We start from the raw sequence: 20,273 nt of genomic DNA, 5'->3' as shown, positions 1-20,273 counted from the left end.
TAGCAGCAAGAAGCATACTGTTCTTCTAAATCTTGCAAGCTATGACTGGACACATCAGGAATTCAATGAGGGTTTCGATTGGAAACATCATATGCTTGAGCAAGAGCATTACTCATATGGTTTTGCTCCTTATTATGTGCCGCATGGAAATAATATGAGCATCATAAGAGCAATGGAACTCATCACAAGTTAGTTGCTCACATGGTTGACATGATTGATGTATTGGCATATGCACTTATGGATTTTGATGCAACCATGATGGTAGCTGAAGTGATAGATGCCGTCCAGATAGAACAAGCACTTGCCAAACACTTAACATCTAATATGGATCAATTGTTTGGTATAGTCGTGCATCTTGAAAGCTCTCATCAATCTTTATGGTAATGTTATTTTGCAAGAATGTTTAGTGCATGTACATGACAAGCATTGGTTGGTTGTATCGATTGCTATGGTTGATGCAACAACTCAACAAGACTTATTGCAATCATTGCTAAATTTGTACAGCAATGAGTATAGCCAATCATTCTCTTATAGACACTATTATCTATATGGGCAACAATACGACTATGAGCAACATTCATTCCTTTCTTAGCCATATGCTTCTCATGAGTACCATGGACACCAATATGATTATTCTATTGATGATCTATATAGTGATGATGTGGGCAACATTGTGTCTAAAACACGTAAAGCTCGACAATTAACCAGTGATTAGATCAGAGAATTGTATACTCAAGGGTTATGTTATAGATGTGTTGAATCAATGTATTCTAATCACAAAGACATGTGCAAAGTAAAGAATGCAAGGATATTTGTGGTACTTGAATATTCAGATGAAGAGAATGAAGACAATCATGCTGAAGAAAATTTCAATGTTGATCAAGTTGAAGATAAAGGGTTCAAAGTTGTAGCCTATGAAGCTTCTGATGAGGAAGACCATGACCATGGGCTTCTATTTGATTCAGTGCTTATGCTTTTGTGGATTCACAAGTGCATGCATATTATTTCATGAGTGATAATATCTATGATTTGGTGGTCATGATTTTAATGCATGGAAGGGATGTCACCTTTCCTTTTGACCTGGGAGGCTAAGGGCTGAACTTAACTCTCTACATGGACCAATATTACTTTGGGAATGATATCCTTACCTTTAAGAATTTCGAGACAATATCATGCTAACTAGTGGGCTTTGTTTCACTATAGAATATATATTTGTTTTGGGCTAGATTTAATACTAAATTAATGTCACAGATGCATGAGTCATATGGGTTGAAAGTACTTAAAGAGAGCTTCGTCTAAAGCTATAGCATGCCTGATTTAGATAAGAAAATCCAAAGTTATTATAGATTTAGCACATCAAGGTCTGCAGTGGACAACAGAGAGTCTCTATCTGGGAGGAGCTCTTATTGACAACATTTTGATCCAAGATTTCATTTTCATATTTCCAAATGACTGTCAATACTTTGTACTTGATTCTCAGCCTTGTAGTTGTACTTTCATGAATCCTTGAAGATTAGGTCAATTTATTTTTAGTCCATGTAGAGTACTTTGCCCCTTTCCACAACTTGGTAATTTGTAATAAGTCCTATTTTTGTTTTTGAGGACAAAAACATCCGAGTGGGGATGGAATGTAAAGAGTGAAATTAGGGGGGGTTATATAAAAGGGCAAAGGACACATGTACATGATATCGAAATTTTTACACAAGAATACAATTTTTCCTTTTTCTCTCTCTAGCTCCTCCTATCCTTTCATGGCTTCCAACCATCTCTCTTCTTCTTCCCTATCTATCTCTCTCCATTTCTAGTCTTTCTCTCTCCTCTACACTCTTCTTCTCTCTTTCATGTAGTCTTCTCTCACCTTTTTCTCTCTTCTCTTAGGTCCCTTCATGACATGTATCATGTTAGGCAAATTGTGTAGCATTGATGATGGATCCCTCATGCACAAGGGTCCACTTAGTGTACCGATACTAATGAATAAAAGAGGGAATATTGAGCAATTGAGTGGCCTAATGAACTTTGGGAAACCTTTGTCCTATTGGCAATAAGTATTTTGTATGAGGTCACATGTAGATTGTTTTATGGAGTAGTCATTGCATGTGAACAACTACTTCGATAAAAGAGCTAAGGTTTTTAAATCGTATATACATGCTTGTTGCTTTCATCATTGGTCTCTCTTTGGCACTGGTCTATACCACCTCTTGATGCAAGTGATGATGGTAGGGCATCATGTAGCACACTTCTTTTGGTCACCATCCACATGCACTTGATTTAGTGGCCGGCTTCCTGTATTAGCACATATGTCTCTTGGAAGAACGTTATTGATGGCCTCTTCTTACAAATATGTACGACGATAAAAGAAGAAGTAGGTGAGTAAAAAAGATACTAGTTGCATGACCTTGAATCATTGCATCAATTAATGCCATTCAGTTGCTTGATTTGCCTAGGAGTGAGTATGACACCTCTGAACACATTCATACCATACTGGCCTTTTGATAGCTTTGTAGATATGATAAGCCTATAAAGCCCTAACTTGTACTCTCAACACAAATTACCTTTTAATTAGTAAATAAATTTTATAATTGTTTACAGATATCATAAGTCCATGCCTCAATCATTGCTTCCATAACAAGCTCCAATATCTGAGAGCAGTTTGGCTAGTCCCTAGTTTCTTCTCCTATGAAAGGCAAAATAAAGGAAGTATCTTCTAGAATATGTGATTTCTCAAGTGCTCCTTGCATGGTATACCCATGAACTCTTCTTATTAGATGCATGAGATTTGTTGTTGCTTGTGATGTACCATCATCCCCTTATATAGATTTGTAAAGATAGATAATACATTGATAGAACATTACATTTAGTTTACGTCTTTGTACCACAATAGTCACACAAATCACACACACTTCGCTCACTACTAACTCGTAATTCAAGACTACTTGTTCAATGATTTCTAGCTAGAACTTGTGGCAACATCTCATATGCAAAATGGAAAAACAATGATTTTGGTGAATTGCCTACTTATACTAAGTGCAAGGATATGAGATATGCTGATTGAGATATGTATCTTAATCTCTAGCACATCCATTATCATTGTTGCTCATATTTTCTCCGATAGAAGCAAGGCAAAAATTTTCATTACTCTACTACTCTCTTATGTATTTAATAGATCATCCTTGATGCCTTGCACGATACTTGGGATGCTTCACATGTAGTTTTCCATGTTGATACTTATATTTATACATGAACACTCGAATATTAAATCTAAATAGTACTAATATTATCCATTTTCTTATGTAACAAATTGTGCAAGTACACATCTCATACTTTCGTTTTCTTACACACACACACACACACACACACACACACACACACACACACACACACACACACACACACACACACACACACACACACACACACACACACACACACACACACACACACACACACACACACACACACACACACACACACACACACACACACACACACACACACACACACACACACACACACACACACACACACACACACACACACACACACACACACACACACACACACACACACACACACACACACACACACACACACACACACACACACACACACACACACACACACACACACACACACACACACAGCGAAAGAAAATTAGGGATTTTGGGGCTAGCTTTTCCCCATTGTTTTATCACTCAATATGGCATTGAGGTTCTTGATAAGTGCCAGTTAGAGGTGAATGAGTAGGTTGAACTGGGTCATTTAATGCAACTTGAGATTTATTGGATACACCATTGTATTGGATGGTCCAATGTTCAATGACACCCATTGATAAATATCACGCTAGTTTCACTAAGGGGGGAGGCATTCTTAAAGGCCATATATATCATAGGAAAGAGAAAGTGAGGGGAGTATATTTCAAACATTTTATGTAAGACTATTGAAGAGATAGGGTATCATCATGTGGTGAGGTTGTCATAGATAATGTAGAAAATTGTAAAAATACAACTAGGTTTGTTCAAGAGTGATATCCAAACATTACATATAGTGGTTGCAACACACACTTGATTAGTTTAGCATTGAAAGTATGGTATGAAAAAGAGGATACAACTTGGTTTGCTAGCATTTTTGATGATTGTAGGAGAATTGTCAAGTTTGTTATTAAGAGAAGCCATGTTCTTGATCTTTACTGAGCTCAGATGTCATGCATGTTAAAGCTTCCTACGAAGACATGGTTTTGCACCCATTTTTATACTTTGGAGTCCTTACGTTAAAACAAGGGTGCTATGATAGATACATTCTCGTATATGGATATGTACGATTTGGAGGCTGAGCAAAGTGTGCAAGTGAGGGCTAGATTTAGACTAAGAGAAGGTCCATTTTCAAATCCTTTGTGTAAGAGATGGTCTATTGGATTGCCAATAGGCTGAGTCCCTAGAATTGATACTGGAAAGAATATAGGATCATCACTATCACAAGAGTGATTCTTTATGCACAAATAGGATCATGCAATGAAATAGAGTAAAAAACCTCAAGGCTAAATGCTTGTCAACCTTGGAATCACATAAGGATTATTGAAGCTCAATGTGGAAATTCTATGCCAAAAGAACTCAAAGTGTTGGAGGAGTTGTTTCTTGAAGTGTATCAATCAGGATCTCAGTGTAGTTTCTGTCTGAGAGAGTAAATATTCTGAATCATGGAGAATATGTTCACTCTTGTTAATTTTTAATTTTCCAATATCCAAGGTTGGGGGCCAACTATTTTGGCTGGAGTTTGATGCTTGTTTATTACTCCATTTATGTTGATTTAGTAAGTGATACATAATAGGACTTATGGAGGATACTCTTGGCTGAGAGTTTATAACTAGTTCAAGTTTTTGTATTCTATACAATTCAAACAAATCCTATAGTGCAAAGAGAGGGTGAATCAATGTCCTTGACCCAATGGGATTATCACTGCATTACTAAAGTCATACAACCCAACCATATGGTCATAGCAAGCCGAGCTCGTGCCAATGATTATGCAATACAAGAGCACCATGATTAACCTTGGAAATACTTAGGACTCAACACTATGGATGAACCTCCTGCTTATTTTCGATTCATTGTGCCGGAATTTCATGATAATGATATGTACTTATCCTAAGTTCCTTCAAACCCAAAGCCATATGAAAGTTTTCTTTTTGAATCCTAGTCCAAGTTACCTTATATAGAATCTTGTATACCCTTAGTATACAAATTAAATATAAGTATATGAGCTTAGTTGAGATAAAAAATTGTGTAAAAATCTAGATCTATTAGATTTTTTTCTAGTCTATAATTTTTAAAAAAATCCATGTAATGTAGATCATGAATAACTAGCCCCCAAAAAAAGAGACAATTATGTATCAATGGGAAGGTAATAATGAGTCTATTAAAAATAGTGAAAGTTGTTATTAATCAATATGGCAATTAATTTGATGTGTGAGATATACCCTCATACTTCTTGATTCGTGCATGGCTGGGTCACAGGAATATATGATGTATTTCAAGTAATCTATAGAGCTAGCTCTTAGTGCAACCTTACCCTAAGGAAAGAAATATACCATACAAATGGAAATTGTTGGATGGATTATCAAGGATGAGTAATGACATCTGTGTATTTCTCCATGTATATCTATTTGACAAACAACAATGTACGATTTATGTAAGTTGTGGTGGTGCAAGGCTAGACTTTATATGTTCCACAGGAGCCAAACAAATTCCATGGTATACAAAGATGGTGAGATAATGATGCTTAATTAGTGGGTCTATCACAATGTCATCGAAATGATCAAACCAAGTTAGGTTGTTGTAACTCTTAGGACTCTAGCCAACAACTATGAGGTTGAGAATCTTCCCAACTTACCTAATGTATATCTAGGGGTTGACATCATGAGTAAGCCCCTGCTTATTTCACAATCTTCGTACAAGAATTTCATGGTTAAGTACTATATATCTAGCATGTACATAACCACTTTCTAAAGGACATATAAAATCCCTTTTGAAGCCTATATTAACTGCTCTCTTGTACATCCAATGGTGGAGATTATGAGAATGTATAGCTCTCTTTTTTTGAACACTTTCTATCATGATTGTAGTACTATGTTAGCTAAAATCAATGAAATAGTTGAAGCTCTTACTCATGAGGCAATTTTTGACATTATGATCTTGCGAATAATCAAGTTATCTCACTATGTTACTAATGATAATGATGATTCAACATATACCGATGTAAATGTATTAATATTCTTTTAGGTTCATTCGATTGGAACACCCTCGGTGGGTGTTCCAAATATCACTGATCTGTTAGATGAGAAAGGGCGGAAATTATTACTCAAATAGGTCAAACCACTTGAGTTTAAATATTTATTTTTTATTTTTTTACTAATTCTTACATCCCCCTATCATTACAATATGTTGGGGGTAAAGGTGCCTCTACCTAGCTGCCTGTGTATTACTACACTGACAGTCACCGCCACTGCACACTGCAGGTGGCGGGCGCCCATCACCGTCACTTTATTCTTTATTCTTTTAGTAACAGTTTGAATAAAGGAAGGCCCGGTCACACATTGTGACTGTTGGAGTTCCCATTTCTAGTCTCTCCCTTTTTTGCTCTTGCTCTCTCGCCATATCTCTCGAGTCCAACCTTTGATCTATCGCTCCCTTTCAACTGGTATCAGAGCTTTGCTTTTCGACTCTTGAGCTTGGTTCGTGGCATTCTCAGCATCCCATTGACTCCCTACTTGCATTGGGTCTCCTTCTCGACAGCCATATCCGACTCCTTCGAGCTCCCCTCACTCCTCGGCTTCCCGAGCACCTTCCCAGCATTGTTGGGCACCTTCAGGGCATTACATCAGAGGTATTTGATCATTTTCTTTAGGGTTTACTTCAGTTCTCAGGTCTTACAGGCTGTAAACAAGATTGGGGCAGCCACCATTGAAGCTCCCTTGCTTCATATCTCACTTGCCTTTGAACAAGACTTGCTGAAGCTTGTTTGAGGCCTTCCTTAGCTTTAATCGGACCCCTCCGAAGCTTGGCCACCATTTTTTGCAGCCCCAAGACCAGCATTTACAGTTGGCAGAATCATGCAGCCCTCCCATATGTGTCTTCAGCATTGACAGTCACAACAGCAGCTCTCCCCCTCCATTGGCACTTGGAAAGGCTCCATTTCGGGCATATGAACATGCTTTGATGCTTGGTTTTGATGGTTGATGTGTTGGCATAGCATTTGGACTAATTTAGCACTATTTTGGGACTGTCATAACAGTCCACAGGTAGTTTATGATAGTGTTACACTGACATTTGATGCTACAGCTTGTTTGGCATTGTCATTGATGCCCGGTTGGTCCCCTTTGATGCCCGGATGTTAGGGGAATGTATGCCTATTGTTTGGCAACCATTTGGAGCCGATTTTGGTGCTGAAATTCTCAGTTTTGAATAGTAAATCACTGCTGTACATAGTTGGGCTGAAGTCATTTTACTCATGTATACTTTTGCCTATGGCTTTCGGGCTATGTTTCGGGCATACATGGTGATGTATTGACACTTGGAGCTCAACATAGAGCTTGGTTTTGATTCGGGATCGTTGGTTGAGCTTGATCTTTCTTTGCAAAGCATTTGGATGCTCCGTCTTGGATATACTTATGGCATGAATGTTGCTTATGTCTGACCGGTCTTGACATGCTTAGCCTATGCCATTACTACATGCTAGTTACATTGTTTGGAGCCTATTGCTACTGGAGATCCTTGGCTTGACCTTGGATTCTCAGAGCTTACTTGAGCTATTTATTGGCTTACCAGAGTTGTATCTTGGGATGTACTTGATGTCTTACATGCTTATGGATGCTACCTACTACGGATGCTCTACCGCCTACATGTTCGGGATGTACTATTGATGTATTGTCTTGGACTTATGTCATTGGCACTATGTCTTGCCTTGGCTTGAGCTCTTGAGCTTGTACATATGGCTTTTGTGCTAGTGAGAGCATTCTTGAATGCTTATCAGACATTGAGCAGGTGGTTCTTTTATGCATTGAGCCGTTACATGCTATTGAGCAGTTACAGACACTTGAGACTTTGGGACTTCTTACCTTTTGGGATGATACATCATATGTCTTGGTTCATTGTATGCTTATGAGCTAAGTCTTAGTTTTGGATCCGTATCTTTGTGAACTGACACCTACTTGTGTCAAGTTTTGGTAGTGGCAGGAACACTCTGCCCCGTTGCCTGGAGGGCGTGCCTACTCACTGGCAGATGTTTGTATGACATAATTGGGTGTTGGATTCATGCTTATTGACCGTCATATGCTTATGCTATGCCCGCATGATACCAGCTTTGGCAGTATCTGATTGCCTTGGGATCCGATTTTGGCACTGTTAGCTTTCTTTTACTGAAATTTGAAATTTATTACAACAAGCATATATGTATGGACTGACATGGATTTTTCATGCTGAAACACTCTGAAATGATGTACTTTCACTAGTACTTGGTGGGCAGCAGCTTTGGTTCCACTTTCTTCTCCATTTTTCCTCGATTTTGGTGATTTTTTGGTCATTTTCTGCAGTAAACAGCAAGCTATTTTGAACTGTCTACAGTCTTCCAGCCTACATTATGGCAAGTTCGTCCACTGATCATGCTATTTTCAACATCACTAAGCTTGATGGTACGAATTACTCTTATTGGAAGAGCCAGATTTGGTAGGTGTTGGTGCAGAAATCACAGATCAAACCTTTGAGGTTAAGCGGGCATCTGCCTGCAACTATGCTAGATGAGGAATGGCTTGAGCTTGATGAGTTATGCAAGTCCACTATTGTATTGTCTCTCACAGAATAGGTTCACTATAATGTTTTTGAGGAAGAACAGAGTGCATGGCAGTTGTGGGAAAAGATAAAAAATCTCTATGACAAGAAAAGTCCAGGGAGTGAGATGTATCAGCTGAAGCAATTTATGGATCTGCGCATGAAGGAGAATGTGACTATGTCTGCTCACGTGAGCCAGTTCCATGCTATACTCAAGAACTTGACTTCGCAGGACATCACTTTTGCAGAGGGTGTCACTCCTCTTTTCTTGCTTGGTACTCTTAATGAGTCATGGGATATATTCCGCATTGCATTATGTGCCTCTACTGCTACCTTGAAATTATCTGATGTTGAGAGTGCTCTTCTGCAGGAAGAGGTTAACCATAAGAATTTGGATGCCTCTCCTATGTCTCATGCTATGACAGTTAGAGGCAGGAATGATGGATATGGAAAGCATGCCAGTGGTAGTGGCCGTGGACGGGATTCTCAGAAATCTCAGTCCAAGTCTCATGGGAAGTCACGTAGCAAATGCCGTGGCAGGAATGCAGATGTTACTTGCCACCATTGTGAGAAAAAGGGCCATATTAGGCCACAATGCCATGAATTGCGCAATGAAAGGCGCAAAGATAAGGGGAAAGACAAAGTGCAGGATAAGTCTTCTGATCGCAGCATAGTACCTGCAAAGTCCAGTGTTAAAATTGAAGAGATCAATGTTATGCAGCCTGAGAATGTTGATGATGATGATTATATCCTAGTAGCTTCTTCTAGTGCTTCACAGATGACAGAGATACACTCTATGTATGCACAGTGTTGGCTCTTGGACTCAGGTGCCTCCTTTCATGTGACACCTTGCCGATAGTGGTTTCATTCATACCATACTGTTTCGAATTCTGTGTGCTTGGGTGATGACAACTCTCTTGATATTGTGGGCATTGGTCATGTTAGGCTGTAGTTTCCTTCTGGCAGCAATTTTGTTATGCAAGGTGTACGTCATGTACCTGCTTTGACACTCAGTCTCATATTAGTTGGACAGCTTGATGACGCAGGATATCATGTATGTTTTGGAGACTCTGCATGGAAGATCACTCATGGCACACTTGTGATTGCGAGAGGTGCCAAGGCTGGCAGTCTCTACCCCTTGATTGTATTAGCTTCTTCCCTTGATCATGTTTTGTCTGTGGGTTCTATCCCACATGCATCTCTTTGGCATGCCCGTTTGGGACATATGTCTTTGAAGGGAATGAAAATTCTTTTTGGTGGTTTGCAGTACTTACCGCCCCTTGATTATGTATGTTTTGATTCATGTGAGCATTGTCTTTATGGCAGGCAGACTAGGTCTACGCATAAGAAGTCTGGTAGGCCATGCATGAGTGAGCCCTTGGCATTGGTACATTTGGATGTCTGTGGGCCCATGCCTTGTAAGTCTATGGGTGATTCAAAGTATTTTGTTAAGTTCACAGATGATTTTTCACGAAAAGTTTGGGCTTATCCCATTAAGCTGAAATCCGATGTCTTGGCTGTGTTTCAGAGATGGCTTGCATTGGTTGAGAACCATTTTGGGTATAGGCTAAAATGCCTAAGGACAGATAATGGGGGTGAGTATGTCTCACGTGCTTTTGAGCAGTTATGTGATGAGAGGGGTATTAAGCGTCAGTTGACCGCCCCCTACACCCCCTGGCTGAGCGGATGAATAGAACCATCCAAGAGCGTGTATGCAGTATGCTTAGCCATGCAGGCCTACCACAGAGCGTCTGGGCTGAGGCAGTTAGTACAAATGTGCATGTCATAAAAAGATCACCCTCTAGTGGTTTGGATTTCCAGGTTGCAGAGGAGGTATGGACTGGAAAACCTCCCTCTTATGCGCATCTCTGTGTCTTTGGATGTGAGGCATTTTGCCATGTGCCCAGGGACAAGAGAAGTAAGCTAGATCCCAAGAGTGTCAAATGCATTTTCCTTGGTTATGGGGATGCAGGCGAGATGGGTTACCGCCTCTAGGATTCTCAGGCGTGGAAAGTCATCCGCAATCATGATGTAGTCTTCCATGAAGACAAAATGCATAGGCAGCCTGAGAGAGTTGTTGAGATCCGCAGGGTCATATTTTAGGAGGAGCCGAGAGCTCCCACACAGCCAGTTGGACAGCCTATACCTATAGCAGATGCTCATGGTCAAGGTGTTAGATAGAGACAGGCAGCAGAGCCTGCCGTGAGATGGTCTACTAGAGACAGACGTCCACTTGATAGATTTCAGCCCTCGATGCATTATGTCTTGGTTACAGATGCAGGAGAGCCTTTCACCTATGATGAGGCTATGCGCAGGGGTGACAGTCACTCTTGGGAGAGGGCTGTGCAGTCTGAGATAGACTCCCTGCATAAGAATGACACTTGGGATTTGGTTTCCTTGTCTACGGGCAAGAAGGCTTTGCCATGCAAGTGGGTGTACAAGCTAAAAAGTACCCCCGGACACCCCAAGCTGGCATACAAGGCTAGATTGGTAGCAAAGGGTTTTAAGCAAGAGCATGGTGTGGACTTTGACGAGGTCTTTTCTTTTGTGGTTAACATGACCACCCTGCGCTTAGTCTTAGCTTTGGTTGCTCAGCTTGACTTGGATTTATACCAAATGGATGTCAAGATGGCTTTCTTACATGGGGACTTGCATGATGAGATTTATATGGAGCAGCCTAAGGGCTTTGCGGAACTTGGTAGGCAGTAGCACCTAGTGTACAAATTGAAGAAAAGTCTTTATGGCTTGAAACAGGCACCTAGGGAGTGGTATCATAAGTTTGATGCCTTTATGCACTCACAGGGCTACAACCGGAGTACTATGGATCCGTGTCTTTACACGAAGAAAGCCCGTGATGGTTCTTTATTGATTTTGGTACTCTATGTGGATGATATGCTAATAGTAGGGAAAGCTCATGATGAGCTAGATGCTCTTAAGGCTCAGCTCAAGAAGAGCTTTGAGATAAAAGATCTGGGACAGGCCACTCACATACTTGGTATGCGCATTAGAGGTGACAGGCATTAGGGACTCCTCTATTTGTCACAGAGGGAGTACATTCAAAATGTCCTTGAGCGCTTCCGCATGCAGGACGTAAAGCCTATTAGGCTGTCCTTGAGCGCTTTCGCATGCAGGATGTAAAGCCTATTGGCTATCCATTGCCTTCTTATGTGAAGGTATCACATGCTGTTTCTCCACAGACAGATGAGCAGAGGGCCGAGATGGCCAAGATTCCCTATGCATCCGCAGTGGGCAGTCTTATGTATGCCTATTGCCTTTGCAATTGTGTTGTGGCACGCTATATGGCTACACCTAGCAAGAAGCATTGGGATGCCGTGAAGGGTATCATAAGATACCTGAAGGACACTGCAACAGCCACGATACAGGAGTCATGGGGTACACTGACTCTGATTATGTAGGACATGCAGATAGTAGGAAGTCCACTTCCGGCTATGTATTCACCTATGCTGGAGGTGCTGTTTCTTGGATGTCCAGGGTGTAGAAATGCACGGCCCTTTTACTACAGAGGCCGAGTATGTTGTAGCCACCACTGAGGCTTGCAAGGAGGCCATTTGATTGGGCTGTTTAGTTGCTGACCTTGTTACTGATGCTATCCCTACACTGCATTCGGATTCTATGAGTGATATTCAATTAGCCAAGCTAAGAATCCGGTCTTCCATGCGAAGACGAAACACATTGAGGTGAGGTATCACTTCATACGTGGGGTTGTTGAGGACAAGTCTGTTGATCTTGTCAAGATCTCGACTGACCAGAATCCTGCAGACGAAAAGCCTCTCTACAGAGCACTTCGCCTTCCTCAGGAGGTTGATGGGCATGGAATGAGATGGCATCTTTTCTCATCCTATTGTACATGTGTAAATGTTGTCTTTTTTATTTTTCTTTTCACTCCTCACTGGGGTAGATTCGCCTTTAAGTGGGAGGTTGTTAGGGGTAAAGGTGTCTACCTAGCCGCCCGTGTATTACCACACTGACAGTCACTGCCACTGCACACTGCAGGTGGCAGGCGCCCATCACCGTCACTTTATTCTTTATTCTTTTAGTGACAGTTTGAATAAAGGAAGGCCTGGTCACATATTGTGACTGTTGGAGTTCCCATTTCTAGTCTCTCCCTTTCTTGCTCTTGCTCTCCTGCCATAGCTCTCGAGTCCAACCTTCAATCCGTTTCTCCCTTTCACAATGACCTCCCTTTTTCCCTTCCCCTTTGGTAATTTTTTGAGAGAGAGAGAGAGAGAGAGAGAGAGAGAGAGAGAGAGAGAGAGAGAGAGAGAGAGAGAGAGAGAGAGAGAGAGAGAGATTTCCTCTCTCTCCACTCCCCTCTCCCCCCTAAAATTCATTTTATTATCCTTTCAATAGAGGGTATCTCCCCAATTATAGAGAATCAGATGACAACCTTTCCTCCTATTTTCATTTCTTAACAAATATCCTAAGATATTTTGTACTCTCCCTCTCCTAACTAACACTTGGGAAATTGGAATTAAGATATTTAGATATTTTCTCCTCCTCTTGCCACACATTGACACCTCAAAAATCCCATGACATAAGTAGGATTCCCACCCCCTTCTTCCTCAACTATAAAAGGAAGAGCAATTGTGAGTAGATTGTAAGAGAGTGAGGTAATGATAGAATGAGAGGAATGATAATAAGGAAGGAATATAAGAATTTAAATGTGAGCATTTGAGAGAGAGTGAGAAGGCATAGATCAAGCTTATTTTTGGGGAAGTACTTTCCTAAGCCATAAATCCGTTGCCTCATCCTACCCACTTACTTTGTCTTCATCCATCATGCCCCCTCACAAAGAGGTCAACATATATAACAAGGTAGGGCCTTTCAACATGGCAGGTCCATCTTTAGTGAACTCAATCCAGGGAAAAAGGTGGCCAACGATGCCTTCAATTCTAACATACAAAATTATGCGTTTTTACACTTAAATATTTGTACAATCCATTTTGTTGAGAAAAGGAGAAAACACATATAAATTGTAATTCTTAAGTTAACCTTACTATCCTTAGGAAAATTTATGGAATAATAGATTAGTCACATATTTAATAGATAAATACACTTACTCGTCTCACTAGAATAAAATAGTATATATTTTATTTTGATTTCATAATATAAAAATTATAAATTATTACTCTCATAGTCAAGAATTGAATCTCAAAGGATGAAATGGTATATGAAATTAGTACTTAGAAATATTCTAGAAAATAAAATAGAATGGTTATATCAATCCAACATGCAAATATTACATGCTAGGCAGAACTAATGAAAAGTCAAGATTACTCACACATAATAAAGCATGAATGTTAGTAAAAGCATGTAATTCTAGCTATTGGTATGTGGAAAATTTATCAAAGGACTGAATAATAGTTTTTTTTGCTTATCTTGATACAATTACTTAAATTAGAAACATGGGTATATTAAATGTATAAATCCCCCTTCTCATTAAATTAATATAATACTATTTGAGAATGATTGATAATTGATTGTTGCATTGAATTGCAAGTTATTTGTAAAATATATCCAAAAATATTATTAAATTTTTTGCTTATGGCTAAATATTGGGTAAGATGGAGGAGTTTGTACTCCCCCAAGGGCTACTATTGGGATTCAATTGAAGTGGGTTTTGTTCTACCTACAAGCACCTAGGCAAGAAGGTTTTGTACGAAAGATTTCCTCCTATGGCAATATGTAACCAGGAGGGACTATTATTGGAAAGGGTAATTACATAGTTGGTCTTATGATGGAAAAGAAATTTGTATGAGTATGATATAGTGAGCATCGAGAGCTTAGGATTCATGGGTTGGTTTACTTCTCTAAAGAAGAGAGTAAAATTTTTGTATTTGGCTCTATAAGTAAGAATCTAGTGTAGAGATTATTAATTAATGATGCAAATGTTTCGAAAGAACTGGTTACCAACCCAAGTGGAAGTTGTAATATAAGAATTTTGAATAATTGTTGCTCCTCATCATTCTCCTATTCAAAGGTTGTTCAAAATCAGGCCCTTCTTCCAAATTTGGCTCTACAAGCTCCTGAGTGGGGGTTGCGCTTATTGCTCGTGTTTTCCAAAAACCAATAGGTCAAGCTCTTGCCTAGATAATCCTACCTTGACCAAATGTTCCCTTTGCTCTTCTATGCTTATACTGGTATTGGCTATGGGTGTCTTTTCATGTTCATGCTTGCTCACTCTTCTCTCACTTGAGGTTTGTGGTGGTTGCTGAGTTTGGCTGTCAGATTCCCTCTTCTTAGCCACTTGCTTTGCTTCTTCTTGCTAAATCATGTTAGCTTCTTCTTCTCCCAAGGTTTCCTCTTGTAGAGAAAGAGATGGAGGGCTCATTGGAATGGGTGAGTGGTGCTCACATGGATTGGCGATTATTATGGTGTTTCCTTCCCTTCCTCTTCTCTATCCATCTCCCCCAAGGCCTCTTGGATTAGGGATGTTGGCACTCCTACGGAGCTTACATTTGATGCCTTGGATGCTAGTTTTTTCCTTTTTGACCTCACCCTCATCTCGCTAGGGATTCTCCGCTTCTAGATCTTAGAGATGATGCTACTATCTTAGCCGACACTCGTATTGTTGTTTGGACATAGGAATTTAGGTTTACTTTGTCCAAGGCCTTGGTTGCAATGCTCTCAAGTAGTGGTACCCCTATTCTGTTCACAAGTGCATGCACAATCTTGGCTTGCAATCTGATAGTACGCTCAAGGATGTCTACTATGTTAATTCCATTTTTTGTATACACTTATTGCTTATTCATCCCTAGCATGCCATACACATCTCTCTTTGGCCTCTTTTTTGGCTTTTCCACCAACCCTAGAGCTTTCTCAACCAACTTCAGGCTGAGCACAACTTCCACACTCCTGGTTACATCTCCTTGTTTGATCATTGTACCACTATTCTTCCTGGCATCAAAGGATTTGAGAAATTGTGTGCACATGTTATGATCTATTTCTGGTTGACCTTCTCTAAGTACTTGGCTAGATTGCATTGCTCGACAATCTGCCTAGCCGCATCCTCAATTGTTGCCATGAGTTCTCCCAAGTTGTGTATGCTTCAGTATTGTAACTGGTTGTTAGGTGATATTTATTCTGTTCTTCCTCAAAAAATGGTAGCCCTGCCATTTGGATTCCTATCATAACACAACAGCTCACAGTGAGTTCTCTTTGAAGGATAATTTTTGCTTAAAAACAAAGTGATTAGAAGGAAACATTATCAAATAGTGAATTCATCCTTCTTTTTGGAGTTCAATCATATTTTGATTCATATTCACCTTTCATCTTACTTCCTCCCCTCTTGAAATGATGAGAATCCTTCCTAGGATTGGAGAATGAAGGGATAAGGGTGCTAGGGAGGCTCTTGCTGGCACTTTTCTTGTGAGTCACCCTTTAGCATTGCAGAGATAGCATCAAGGTCAACTGGTGAGGTTTTCTAAGTGTCATCCCTACTCAAACAACTTTTGTTCTATTGCCCAAGAATATTAGGCCATTACCCCAATCTTCTATCACTCAGGAATTTCTCATCCATGGCTTGTCTAACAGAATATCATAGTCCACTCCCTTCATGACTATGAAGTTAACAGATAATTGAATTCCTGCTATCTTTAGAGGCCAATCTTTTAGCACTCTCAATGGTCTAACTTTCATTCCATTCACTAGTGTAACATTAAATTGTATAGTTTCCACTGGTGGGTTTTCCCAAGCTTGCAAAATTGCGTGGCTAAGCACACTAACTCCTACTCCTATGTCCAAAATTCCTTTTCGTATGATGGCATCACCTAATGCAACAATAGGTAAGATTGTGTGCCTTTCCATGCCCTCCCAAAAGGCATTAACTTGTAGGAATCTAAATAATAGGTTCAAGGTTAAGCTTGGTATGCATCTTTGCATCATGGTCTGGCAAGTCAATTGCTCCATGTCTGTGGGGTCTTTCTACCCACTACTTCAATGCTTGCCATAACATGGGATTTTGCTAAGCAATTTTTCTAATGGTAAGGTTATAGGATTTGATATCAGTGTGTTGTGTTGTGAGCAAATTACCAACCCTTTCCTTTTCCTCTAACTCAAGACTTTTATGCTATTAGGCAATTCATTTGTCGGCGGCAGCTAGATTCTACTTGTGTGGTGCTACATGGGGTGTTGATGTGCCTCATGATCTTGAGTGTGAGAGGTGAGACTAGTGGACTCATGCTTGAGCTTCTTTCATCCACTCTTTGACTTTGTCTACAACTTCTAATTGGTGTTTTGAGTTGGAATATTCTCCAAACCTTGGCATTTCCCTTTGCCATGATCTTAGGAGCAGATGTTTCTGCCTTTGCACCCATAACCCGTTTTCCTTTGGTTAGTGTGGTGGCACTATTGGTTTTGAGTGTTATCCTGGCATTCGCCCTCTTCCTCCTTCTTCTTCAGCTCTGTTTCTCAGATGTTGCATTTATTTAGCTAGGTCTAGGTAATGAAATACTAGCCTACTTTGTTTGAGCTCGAGTCATGATGTTGAGTGGATTTGGTGTGGCTTCATCATCAGTGTTTCGACGCTAAAGAGTTCAAGTGGTACTGTTGGCACAATGGCCATACCAGTGGAGGGTTTTCGTTTAGGGAAATTAGCATACAAATGTGTAGTTCCACACTCTGGACATCTCAAGTTGGCCTTGTCCTTGTTCGCTTGCTCCTTTTTAGGACAACAAGACAAAAAGTTCTTGGGATGTCCACAAGTCCAATATGCTAGTGGCTCTTGGTTTGGGCCCCCTTCTAGACCTCTACCTCTTCCCTTGCTTAAAGCCATAATCAGCACTGGTCTAAAGTCCATTAGTATAGAATTACCCTCCTCATCATAGGAGACATAGGGATTTACATATGTTTGATTCTCTAGTAGCTCCTCTACAAAGAGTATATTGGAGCATCACTTGGTGGATGGGTCACTATGGGTCGAGGTGGCCTTGGGATTCTTGTGGGGTTGATGTCCATCCTAGGGGTAGTTGGCTTCGAGTCATTGAAAATTGATAGAGCTAATGGAGCTCCTCTTCCAAAGTTGGGTTGCCTATTCCCTAGATAGTAGGGTTGAGTATAGGGTTGTGGGTATTGGGAGTCTTCTTGGGAACCCGTAGTGCAAGGCACCATGTCTAAACCTACCGCAGCTAGCACAAGATTGTGATTTAGGGTCAAGACATTCAGTTGGTAGATGGTTCCCACCACAATGCACACACTGCATGTGGGGTCGCATTGGCCTTATCAACATATCTTGTAACTTGACTAACTCTAACTTCAAGTCAAGTATTTCTTGGTTGTGGTTGATGCTTTTTCCCTTATCTTGCGTGCCATGGCTTGACGAATCACTAAGGATTGTGGTCCTCTTCTTGGTTTTCGTAGAGGTGATATTCTCTTCTTGCAGTGTGACTCTTGAGCTTCTCTCTCTCAACAAGTTGTCCATGCATATTGCCTCTTCAAATATCCTAGCTGAAATGTCCCTTTGCATGTTCAAGTTATTAGCTAAGACCTTATAGAGCTCTTTGTTTCATATTTCGTTGATGAAGACAATGGAGACTGCTCTCTCATTGGGTCACTCTGCCTTGTTGGAATCCTCTTGTAGACATTCTTTTTCCTATTCTCATGGCTCCTTTACATGCGCCTTTTCATTTACGACTTGCATAGGAGGGAGCCTTGTGCTCTTTTATAAATAGGGCTAAAATGCACTTTATTTCTTGCATGCTTTTTTCTTGATTTTTAAAAATTTTCCTGCACTTCTTGGTCTTCTTTTTTCAACAGCCTATCTTTTTATGCTCCTTCTTAAGCCTTCTTTATGTTAGATATGATCAATGCCCCACCCTCATTAGGTGCTACCAATGATCCATGGTGCTCAAAGTTGTAAGGCCCCCATTATGAGGAGAAGCCAAATGTGAGCCCGGACATTGGTTGAGTCCTGACTTGTATATCAGATGAGGTCTATGTGACCGGATGGCAAAAAAGGTGACTGTTGTGGGTCTAATCTTTGGGTTAGACGGAGTGGTTAAGCTGGTAGCAACTCGAGGCACATTGCATTGAGTTGCGTGGTAAGGGAGTTAAAAGGGGCCCCTATTGTGGGGTCCGGGGGCCGCGGAAGCGGCCCCTGGCTGGGGGGTCCCAGGGGGGCCAGCGGCCCCCCTGGCGGGGGTCCGGGGGCAGCGCCCCCGGCCCGATGGTAAAGGGAATATTCCCTGGAATATTCCCTGGCCGACTAGTGGAGGCTCATATGGTAGGTCGGTCAGCAGGCCGACCTAACGACCTTCGCGGGCTATAAAAGCTAAACCCCTTCGCAGCCATCTTACACTTATCTTTCACCCAGTCAGAGTTGTTGTTCCAGCTAGCCTTAAGCTCTTCACCTATCTTCTGTCTAGATCGCCATCTAAGCTTCATTCATTGGAAGCGCACGGGTGGACAGAGCCATCTTTGTATCAGTTGTTTGGAGTTAAAGAATTTTACTGATTCTCCTCTTATCTGTTGTGTACTCTCTATCTCTTTCTCAGATTCTGTTCGCTGCGCCGTGTAATATTTTTACATGGTATCAGAGCCCAGGGGGCTCTAGAGATCGGAGAGCGTGCAAGAGGCAAAGGCTTCAACAGCAAAGAGAAACGATGTCGACTCCGGGAAGCAGTTCTGGCGCATCCGGAAGCGGTGCAGGAGGTGGTGCTGCTGTACCGGCTATTCAAACACTGAGGATTCGTCCACCAACCTTCAGCGAAGGCAAGTTAGATGGTACAAACTACACCTTGTGGAAGTTCAAAATTACTACTATCCTTGATTCTTATGAGCTTCTGGAGACTGTGCTGGGGACTGACGCAGAACCACAGCCTACCCCCGACCCATCAAATCCTAGTGTGATGATTCCTCCGAATGCAGATCTTCTACGAGCTTGGAAACGAAGGAATGCAGATGCATTGTGTGCCTTAGTTACAAGCTGTTCTGACAGTGTTTTGACTCTGATTCAGCATACAACCAAAGCGTCGGAGGCTTGGAATGTACTAAGGAGTCAGTATGAAACACGAAACCAAACAAGGATTCAAAACTTGGAGAATCAACTAGCAGCGGAGAAGTTTGCTGAAGGAGAGACGGTTGAAGCATTCATCACTCGGATTAAGAATCTACGCGACCAGATGGCTGGCGCTGGGATACAAAAGACTAGCGAAGAGCTAGCTCGGAGGTGTCTTCGGATTTGTCCACAAAAGTTTGATGGACTAGTAACTGCCCTTAATACTCAGGTGAGACCTCAAGCTTTGACTTTTGAGGAGTTTTGTGCATTATTAATGGAGGAGGAGTTGAGGCTGAAAGCCCGAGAAGGAAGCAACAATGGAGATGCTGCATTCTCTGCCAATGCAAAAGGCAAAGGTGTTTCCTCCACCAAAAATGATGGTGACAAAAAGAAGAAGGGCGGCAAGAAGAAGTTTCAAGGAGAGTGCTTCTACTGTAAGAAGA

The sequence above is a fragment of the Lygodium microphyllum genome, chromosome 1 (assembly GCF_053477565.2).
Source record: "Lygodium microphyllum isolate KBCC chromosome 1, Lygodium_microphyllum_v1.1.10, whole genome shotgun sequence".
NCBI classification, from domain to species: Eukaryota; Viridiplantae; Streptophyta; class Polypodiopsida; order Schizaeales; family Lygodiaceae; genus Lygodium; species Lygodium microphyllum.
The sequence above is the reverse complement of the archived record's forward strand: the minus strand, read 5'-3'. Positions refer to the sequence as shown.